A 10,350-nucleotide genomic window follows, 5' to 3' on the forward strand; every position below is an offset into this window, starting at 1 on the left:
AAAAAGTTCAATTTTCACAAGTAATGAGTGCGTGCAACCATCCTCCCTCTCTCCTGCCATCGCTGCCGCTGATGATGAATGGTTTTATGTCATTCTATGGAAACCATTCCATGGAAACCAAAGTTGAAGAAGGAGGATAGGAAGAGTATTAATGCTTTTGAAGTTTGAGGTTTATTATTATTTTTAAATTTATAAAATGTTCTGGTTACCCATCTTACCTCAGGGTAACTGGGCAGCTTACAATCATAAAAAAATAATAAAAATATACAAAAACAAAAGCACAAATAAAATGCTACACAGAGCCAAATATAACAGCCCAATTAAAAGATGGGAAGGAGGGCAAGAGTAGGATGAGGGTAAAGTGGGATATGTTGTTAATTAATCAACTACCTCCATTGCAATGCCCCTCCCCATTGGAGTCCCAAGCCAACTGGCAGAGCCAGGTCTTTAGGCCCTTAAAGAAGATGGAAGATCAGGAGAGTTGGGGCCAACCTCACTCTGGGGGTGAGGGTGGGGCAAGGTGTTCCACAGGGAAGGCATGGTGCTGCACGATGTTGGAGAGTGCTTCTGATAATGCCATGGATAGCCGGCAAAAGATATAAATGGATCATGTGCCTACTTCCTGAAAAAGGTTTCCACTGCCATAGCCGAACCTCTAAGCACTATCTATGAGTTATTTTTCAGAACCAGCTCCTTGCCCAACCTATGGTAATTAGCCACGGTCGTTCCTATCTTCAAAAAGGGAGATTCCAGCCTAGTTGAAAATTACAGACCAATCTCAGTGTGTTGTGTCACCTGTAAAGTCATGGAATCAATCAAAAACCAATCCATCACCTACTTGGAGACAAACAACCTGCTCTCTAACAAGGAGTTTGGTTTCAGGAAAAATTTGTCCTATAACCTACAACTCCTACACTGCAGAAATATGTGGTCCTCACAACTCGACCAGGGTAAAGCAATAGGTGCAATTTACATAGACTTCTGCAAAGCCTTTGATTCAGTGGTACACAACAAACTTCTAAAAGTAAGCTGTCTGGATCCCTGCACAAGTGGATAGCTGTGTTCCTGTCAAACAGGCAACTAGTAGTCAAAATATGAAGCACTTTATCAAACCTTGCACCAATTAACAGTGATGTCCCCCAAGGCAGCGTATTAGGACCCACACCATTTCTGCTTTACATAAATCACCTTTGTGATCATATTAAGCAGCTGCATCCTCTTTGCTGATGATGTAAAACTATTTAGCATCACCGACAATACTACTGCCCTACAAAACAACCTTGACTATGTATCGGAATGGTGAACAACTGGCAACTCCAAATCTCAACTAACAAATGCTCTCTCTTACACATTGGCAACATTAATACAACTGAGCAGGTTCAGAGGTATTTCTCAATGCCACCATGCTTGAAACTTTGGGCTTAGACAACCTTTTTTTTTTTTTTGTAAAAAGTTTTATTGGTTTTAAAAACATTTATGGGAAAAAGGTAATAGGGTACATAGAAAATTTTAGTAGCTTCCGTGTTGGCAGTAGAAATCCCTCCCAATCTCACACTTTTACAATTTTAAAAATAACATGTAAAGGATAGCATAAACAGAATTCTTACTTTATGTCAACAACATGTTCTATCATCTCTTTCTTTGTCACTTTCTAGTATATCAACAATTGCAATAATATTTCAGATGTTTTTATTTTTGTGACCTGAGCCTTTTTGATATTGCTTCCTCCTCTCTGGTCCCGGGTGGAGCCGTGCCCCCCACCCTCCATATCTTGTACATTGCTGCTTTTTCCCCCACCTCTGCTATCTTTGTCCTCTGGGAGGGGAAAATGTTTTTTAATAAAGGCCTCTGCCTCATCCAGTGTCTTAATTCTAACTCGACTTCCCTCCCAGAAAATCAAGATTCCTTCTGGCAATAACCATCTGAACCAAATTCCTCTATTATATAGTTTCTTTGATAAGGAAGCGTACTTCCTCCTTTTTTCTCTGATCTTTTTTGGAATTTGCTTTAGCATGGTAATTTCTTTGTCTTGGTATTTTAAAGGTCCTTCCCTTTGTGCCCCTAGTACCTCGTCTCTCGTGGCCCTCCTGAGAAATTTAACGTGTACATTATGAATTCTGGCATATGCTGAATTGATTCTATAGACCAGGTCCATATCCCCCCAGATCTGCTCTTTGTTTCTCTTAAGGTATTCTACTAAGATTGTGCTCATAATATTTTTAAGATCTTCATTTTCTGTCTCTGGTAGGTTCTGGAACCTGAGAAAAAAATACATGCTTTCCAATTCTATTTTGGCCATAAAATTTTCCAGTTCTAAATTTTCCTTTTGGACCTCCTTAACCCTTTCTTCCATCCCAGCTGCGCTTTCCTCAAGTACTACAATTCTCTGTTTATTCTCTGCTGTGTTATGTTGTACCCCTCTGAGTTCATTTTTGAGGTCTGCCACTTACAATACAATACAATACAATAGTAGAGTTGGAAGGGACCTTGGAGGTCTTCTAGTCCAACCACCTGCCTAGGCAGGAAACCCTATACTGTTTCATACAGATGGCTATCCAACATCTTCTTAAAGACTTCCAGTGTTGGGGCATTCACAACTTCTGGAGGCAAGCTGTTCCACTGATTAATTGTTCTCACTGTCAGGAAATTTCTCCTCAGTTCTAAGTTGCTTCTCTCCTTGATTACTTTCCACCCATTGCTTCTTGTTCTACCCTCAGGTGCCTTGGAGAATAGTTTGACTCCCTCTTCTTTGTGGCAACCCCTGAGATACTGGAACAATGCTATCATGTCTCCCCTAGTCCTTCTTTCTCTTAAGCTAAACATACCCAGTTCCTGCAACCGTTCTTCATATGTTTTAGTCTCCAGTCCCCTAATCAACTTTGTTGCTCTTCTCTGCACTCTTTCTCTGCACTTCCTTCCTCAGTTCGTTTTGTCCTCTTATAATTTCCTAAAACATTTAGTTGACAGATAGTTCTTTTGAACTCTCTCCAGCAGCTTCTGTTTGAAGCAATGAAGTAATCTTCGGCTGCTGAGTACTTGGACTGGAAGCCGCTGAAGCCGGGGCCGAAAGTGACTTCCCTTTGGGGTTTCTTAGGTCCCATTGTCTAAGTTCAGAGATGGTAAATCTTATGCAAAGAAAATGGCGTTGCCAGTGCGCGCAGCTGGGCTGGTCCAGGGCAACAGGCAAATCTGAAAGTAAAGAGTCAGTTCTCCTTCACTATTCCAAGACACAGAGGTACAGCAAGAAGGGAAAAACCAAATAAATCAAATCCAGAAGGTCCACGAAGCAGAAGAGGTCCGGAGCACCTTCGGGGGAGGTATTAAAAGATGCCAGAAATCATTTCTTTTTTCCCCAAGGTGGTTTCGAAAAGCAGACTTCATTTGTAAGTACAAAAACGAGAGCAGAGGGGAGCCATTTCGACTCCTCCTTTCCGCAGGGAGAAGAGCAAAAGTTTTAGTTTTTTTAAAAACAGCTCGGCAAACACTCTTGCAACTGTGATTTTAGTCTTTCTCACATAGTTGGGCTTAGACAACCTTGAACTACACCACCTACAGTCTGACCTAAGCATGGTACACAAAATTGTCTGCTACAACGCCCTACCTGTCAACGACTACTTCAGCTTCAACCGCAATAATACATGGGCAAACAACAGATACAAACTCAAGGTAAACTGTTCCAAACTCAATTATGACTTCAGCAGTAGAGTGGTCAGTGCCTGGAATGCTCTACCTGACTCCGTTGTTATTTCCTCAAAGCCCCATAGCTTTAACCTTAAACTGCCTACTGTGGACCTCACCCCATTCCTAAGAGCTGTAAGGGGGCATGCATAAGCACACCAGTGTGCCCACCACCCCTGTCCTACTGTCCCCATTTATTTGTATTCATTTCATGTGCTCATATAAGTTTATACTTATACCTGTTATCTCGTACATATTTGACAAAATAAATAAATCCAGAGTTCTTACTCAAGACGTAAATGACCAGGCTCAAAATTCCATACTTTAAACACAGAGTCAAACAGCAAAGACCAAACTCTCAAGAAATCTATAATACTGGGAAATATGTTGGAGGCATTATGCTGACTTTGTAAAACCACTTAGAGAGGGCTGCAAAGCACTATGAAGTGGTATATAAGTCTAAGTCAGGGGTGTCCAAACTTGGCAACTTTAAGACTTGTAGACTTCAACTCCCAGAATTCCCCAGCCAGCTCTGCTTGCTGGGGAATTCTGGGAGTTGAAGTCCACAAGTCTTAAAGTTGCCAAGTTTGGACATCCCTGGTCTAAGTGTTATTGCTAAGTGCTAAGTGCTAAGATGGAAGGAAAGAGAAGAGGATGACAAGAACCAAAGTGGGTGAATTTAATTGTATCAGTGAAGGGCACATTTTTGAAAGACCTGAAATACTAGGGTAAGGACAAATTGTTATGGAGAGAATCTATTCTATGTGATTATTGAAAGTTGAAATTGACTTGATGACACGTAATCCCGTGTTTTCATATATACTGTGCTCTTTTTTCAAATTGCTTTCAAGATCATTCACCAATGTAACATAAGCTGGCACAAAGAATTTTTTTTTTTGTAGAGAAAGCCTATTAAGGTTAGGTCATCACTACTTGTAGTCCTCAATTTAGAACTATTTGTTTAGTGACCATTCAAAAAGTGATTTAGGACTGATTTTCATGCTTACGAGTGGTGCAGCATCCTCGCGGTTATGTGATCAGAATTTGAGCAACTGGCATATATTTATGACAGTTCCACTGTCTCTGGGTCATGTGATCACCATATGTAATGTTCCCAGCTAGCTACCAACAACTATAGTCAATGTGGCAAATCAGATTGACTTAATCACCTCATGATTCACTTAACAATGGCAGCAAAAAAAGGTAGTAAAATGGGAGAAAACTCTCAACAATTTTGGGCTTAATTGTTAGGAGGTTTTTTCCCCTCTTTTCCTTGGATGCACACAGTTGTAATCTACATCAACTAACTCTGGAGTTTCCTTTCATAAGAGCTTTCTCAAGTTTCTTTAAAAACTGAGGATGTTATGTAAATATTTGAGGACTATATAGAATCATCTGACAGACGGTTCCAAAGTTCCTGCAGTGAGATTTCAAGGAAATGTTTGAAAAATGATTGCAAAATTCTTGTAATATATTCAAGTTAGTTCTTTTCGGGTAATATACTCGAATTAATTCATTAATTCCCACAAGTGCCAGCTTCTTCTCTTTTATTATGTTTTTCTGTCTCACAAATGTGAACATGAATTAAACAGCATTAATAATTGAACTACAGTTCTCAACATATTCCAAAATGGATTATTCTACTTAGTGTTAGATATAATATATTTCATACTCTTCTAGGTAAGTCTGAAGGCTTTCCACATCTATTATTTTCATAATCAGTTAAGTCGGTATTGGCCTTTTGAATAATCCTTTTGTATCCAGAACTAAATTTCTTCTTCTGTCAAGATGAATAAAATAAGGAATAAAATTTTATTTTGCTGAGATTTCAGGCTCAGAATAGGTGTAAAAGGCACATTGCATCTGTATCATCTATGCTATAATAGATGTGGAAATCAGTGGTTGCTGTGAGTCTGACTGACTGTTCTTAGTATAAGGAAATCTTTCCCCTACATTGAAATTACTGTCAATCTTGGTATTTTTTCATTTATATTTCACAATGCTGTTTCTTTTTTCTTTTTTCTCTATTGGCAGTTACTTTCAAAAGGCCTATATTTCTAAAGGCCTTTGGAAAAGTAATCAAAACCAGTGTGGTAACCTAATAATAAACAAGTAATCCTTGACATACAACAGTTTGTTTAAGGGCCTTTCAAAGTTACAATGGCTCTGAAAAATGTGAAGGATCCCCATTCCCTCCCCACTCCTGGGGGAAGGTTACTGGAAAATCCCCATTCCCTCCCCACCTCACTAATATGCTTTTCAGCTGTTTTCCTGTTCAGGGCAGATCAGCTGGGAGGCAGCAGGGGCGGGGCCAGCCTATTTATCGGTCCTCCAAACTACTCAAAATTTCCTCTACTGGTTCTCTAGAATGGGCCAGAACTAGCTGAAGACCACCTCTGCAACCTTTGCAGCATCCCCATGATTATGGGATCAACAGGTAGATGCTTGGCAACTGGTTCATATTTATGACCTGTGCTGTGTTCCCAGAGTGATGTGATCCTCTTTTGAGAACTTCTGAGAAGCAAAGCAATGGGGCAGCCAGATTCACTTAACAACCAGGTTACTAACTTATATACTGTAGTGATTCACTTAACAACTGTGGCAAGAAAAGTCATAAAATGGGGCATAGCTCACTTAGAAAATGTCTCACTTAACAACAAAAATTTTGGGCTCAATTGTGGTCATAAGTTGAGGACTACCTGTACACAGCAGGGATGTACCTATACATGAACCATGGTGTAAGAGAATCTCCCACACTATCCAACACAACTGATGAAATTTCCAGGGTAGGAAGCAGAACATCTCCTCCTTCCTCAAAAAATCAGTCCAGTTGCCGTTTCAAAAATCAAAACCACTTTTGGAACAGCTATGACTTGGATGGCCAAGAGTCTTATAGACATACACATCTATGCTTTTTTCCTTTATTTTTTTTCAACCAATTATGTAAAACTGGAATTTAGAGCCATTGCATTGCCTGTGGCCCAATGGTGCAATTTCCTTAGATCACACCTAAACTGCAGAAGCGCCATTTAATGCAAGATTTTACAAGCATCAGTCTCTCATTAAGATTGTAGAGTAAACAAAGTGGGAAGGGAGAGACATTTTCTGTAAAGGCCATTCTTTCATATTTATGGTAACATCATAAAACAGCAATAAAACATAACAGTCATTGTAGAAAATCAGTAACTAAAATAAAGGAAGTAACGCAATTTGCCAAACTGAATTTGACTGCTATAATGTATGTATGGGAATATAATCATGGGAATATAATCACAAAGGTCGAAGTGTGTGGGTTTACTTTTATACCATAACGAAGGCAGGGGCTGAAGAATAAAACAGAGGTAAAATTGTTTGCCATATTTACAATACAATACAATACAATAGTAGAGTTGGAAGGGACCTTGGAGGTCTTCTAGTCCAACCCCCTGCCTAGGCAGGAAACCCTATACCGTTTCAGACAAATAGCTATCCAACATCTTCTTAAAGACTTCCAGTGTTGGGGCATTCACAACTTCTGGAGGCAAGCTGTTCCACTGATTAATTGTTCTCACTGTCAGGAAATTTCTCCTCAGTTCTAAGTTGCTTCTCTCCTTGATTAGTTTCCACCCATTGCTTCTTGTTCTACCCTCAGGTGCTTTGGAGAATAGTTTGACTCCCTCTTCTTTGTGGCAACCTCTGAGATATTGGAATAATGCTATCATGTCTCCCCTAGTCCTTCTTTCTCTTAAGCTAAACATACCCAGTTCCTGCAACCGTTCTTCATATGTTTTAGTCTCCAGTCCCCTAATCATCTTTGTTGCTCTTCTCTGCACTCTTTCTAGAGTCTCCACATCTTTTTTACATCGTGGCGACCAGAACTGAATGCAGTATTCCAAGTGTGGCCTTACCAAGGCATTATAAAGTGGTATTAATACTTCACGTGATCTTGATTCTATCCCTCTGTTGATGCAGCCTAGAACTGTGTTGGCTTTTGAATACTTAGTCTGAAGAAGATGGGGTACAAACTTGAGCTGTTTACCTCTTCCTAACACAAATGTTAGCAATTACAGTGCCACAAAAGAAGAGTATGGGAAAAGAAGGGAAGCTTGTTCGGTTTCATTTTTGCAAATTCAAATGTGTCTGTGTAGAGGACTTGGTTGTGGCTACAGCGAATCCTCAAGTTACAATCATAATGAAGCCTGTCTATCACAGTCATAACTCATGATGGTCGCAAAGCAGGTCTGTCACATGCTTTTACAATATTTTTTTTGTCACTTAGCATTCTGTAGTCATGGTTTTGCTTAAAACTGGAAAAATGTAGGGTTTTTGATGAAACCTTCATAAAATGTAGTCACAAGACTGAGCGATTTACAAAACAATTGTAAATATGGATCCGTTGTGAGCGCCCAAAGTTTGGTCATGCGACCAGGGTGTGTGTGTGTGTGACCATTAGAACTTCAAATTCAGGTCATAAGTATCCATCAGGTAAGTCCATTGGAAGTTTGAATGGTCATTTAGCAACCGGTCATAAGTCAAGGACTATCTGTATACAGGTGCATTTTGGGTTGCTTTTTTTTTTCTAAGCATGGCAAGTCTTGTCCTCAGGCAACTGTAGGACATTATGACATTTATGAACATTAGATGTCTTACTTGTATGAACATAAAATGTTTTTTGATAACGTCAAAACAACACTAGATATAGCATATTCATTTACTATCTGTATAAGTATCACATGCAAACCAGTGGTGGGTTTCAATTTCTTTTACTACCGTTTCCTCGTGCACGCGTACGCGCTTGCATGCACAGAAGCGTCCAGATGGGTGGGCGGAGCCTCCCACCATTGCTACTACCGGTTTGCCTGATCCAGGGTGAACCGGCAGAAACCCATCTCTGCTACAAACATAATATTTTAATAGTCTAAAGCTACATGAATGACCTATGAAACTCAACTTTATATTGCATTTTAAGATCGTTTCTTAAATGTAAACTTGATACTCTCAAACATTTGTGGCAGATGTGGGAAGCACCAAGTTGATGAATTAGGCTGAACTAACAAAAGCCATTCTCAAGTATGATGAGATTTTAAAGGCTTTAAATTTCAGAAGCAACTATTTTCATCACCAAATGTATATCCGTATCCTTTTGCAATCTAAACATCCTCCAACACATTTCCTTTATGCTCTGCCCAGAAGACAAACACTAGAAGGATCTCTTTCAACAAAGTGAGTGTTGCACCAAATGGCAAACATAATCTGCACAATCTGTACACTCAGATATTGGGTCTTCTACATAGAGAAGAAAAAGGGTAATTTCACCAGCTAAAGCTTATTAGGACAAAATTGAAATGCTGTTAAACAAATACATGAGGTGTCAACATCTGGAATGCTGCGCACAGTTCAGATTGCCAAACTTAAAAATAGATATACAAAACTGGCTAAAATGAAATAGAAGGCAATCCAAAGCATGATGAATGTCTTCCCTATGAGAGAAGGGTAAATGCTTGAACTGTTTGGCTTAGGAAAAAAAGGTAACTAAGTGGGCACATTCCTGAAGTGTATAAAATCATGGATGGCCTGGAGAAAATAAGCAGGGAGATTCCGCCTCCAAACATCATTTGTAAGGGAACAAGAGAGGGTAAGGATATGTCTCCAAGTTTTATTCTCATGACATTTGGTGAGAAACAAAATGCTGCACTAAGATGGGTGTAGTAGTAGATAGTGATGCGGCGCCATAAGATTGTAAATTTTTAACATTTGTACGTAAAGCATATACATTAACTATATCAGGGGTGGGTTCTGGCCGGTGTTACTGCTGGTTCGCTCATCTGTGCGCTAGACGTGCACTGTGCGCAAATGCACAGTTCAATGGGAATTGTTCTGCGCATGCGCAAAACTCAAAAAACAAGGTGTCAGCAACGGTGGCAACCGGGGACTGGTTTGGAGGCGGGTCCAGCCTGGGTCATTGCCGGTTCTTCGATTCAGGCCAGCATACCACTACCAACTCAGCCCAACCGGTCCGAACCGGTAGGAACCCACCTCTGAACTACATGATATATTTTATATGTGGTTCAACAAGATGGTTCATTCAATGTGGCCCACACACGCCAAAAGGTTGGTCACGCCTGATCTAATCTGAACTGGTTGCTCTTCTATTCTTATGTAACTAAAAGAGAAGTATTTGTTCTTGGACATCCATAGAGAAGAACAGGCAAAGTCAATTTGCAAACATCTAATGTTTTATTTGCATTCCCAAACCCTTGAAGTGCCCCTCCATTCTTCCCCCTCCTCTCTCTCTCTCTCTCTCTCTCTCTCTCTCTGTGTGTTAGCATTTCTAATAGGGTGGCAGTGACAGGTAAGAGGCAAAAACATTTTGCTCTTAAAAATCCCAAGTTTCTTTTTTTTAATCCATTACTTTAGTAGCGTGCATCTCAGCATTCCACATAGAACCAAGTATAACCCAAAAGTGCAGGCACACAGTTCTGCATAAGTTATGGTTGGCTTAATCATGATTTGTTGATTAAATCACAAAGTGACTTATTGCAGCTAAGAATTCATGGCTCATATGAAATTTAACATGATATGGTTTCATGTATTAGAATCCAGTCTTAAGATTCAAGATGATGTACATCTGTAAGGAATGTGACAGAAATAAATTAACAATGTATCATTTTGTAGGTCTCAAGCCATTCGCTA

This window comes from Natrix helvetica (genome assembly GCF_964273705.1).
Source record: "Natrix helvetica genome assembly, chromosome: 5".
Taxonomy (NCBI): domain Eukaryota; kingdom Metazoa; phylum Chordata; class Lepidosauria; order Squamata; family Natricidae; genus Natrix; species Natrix helvetica.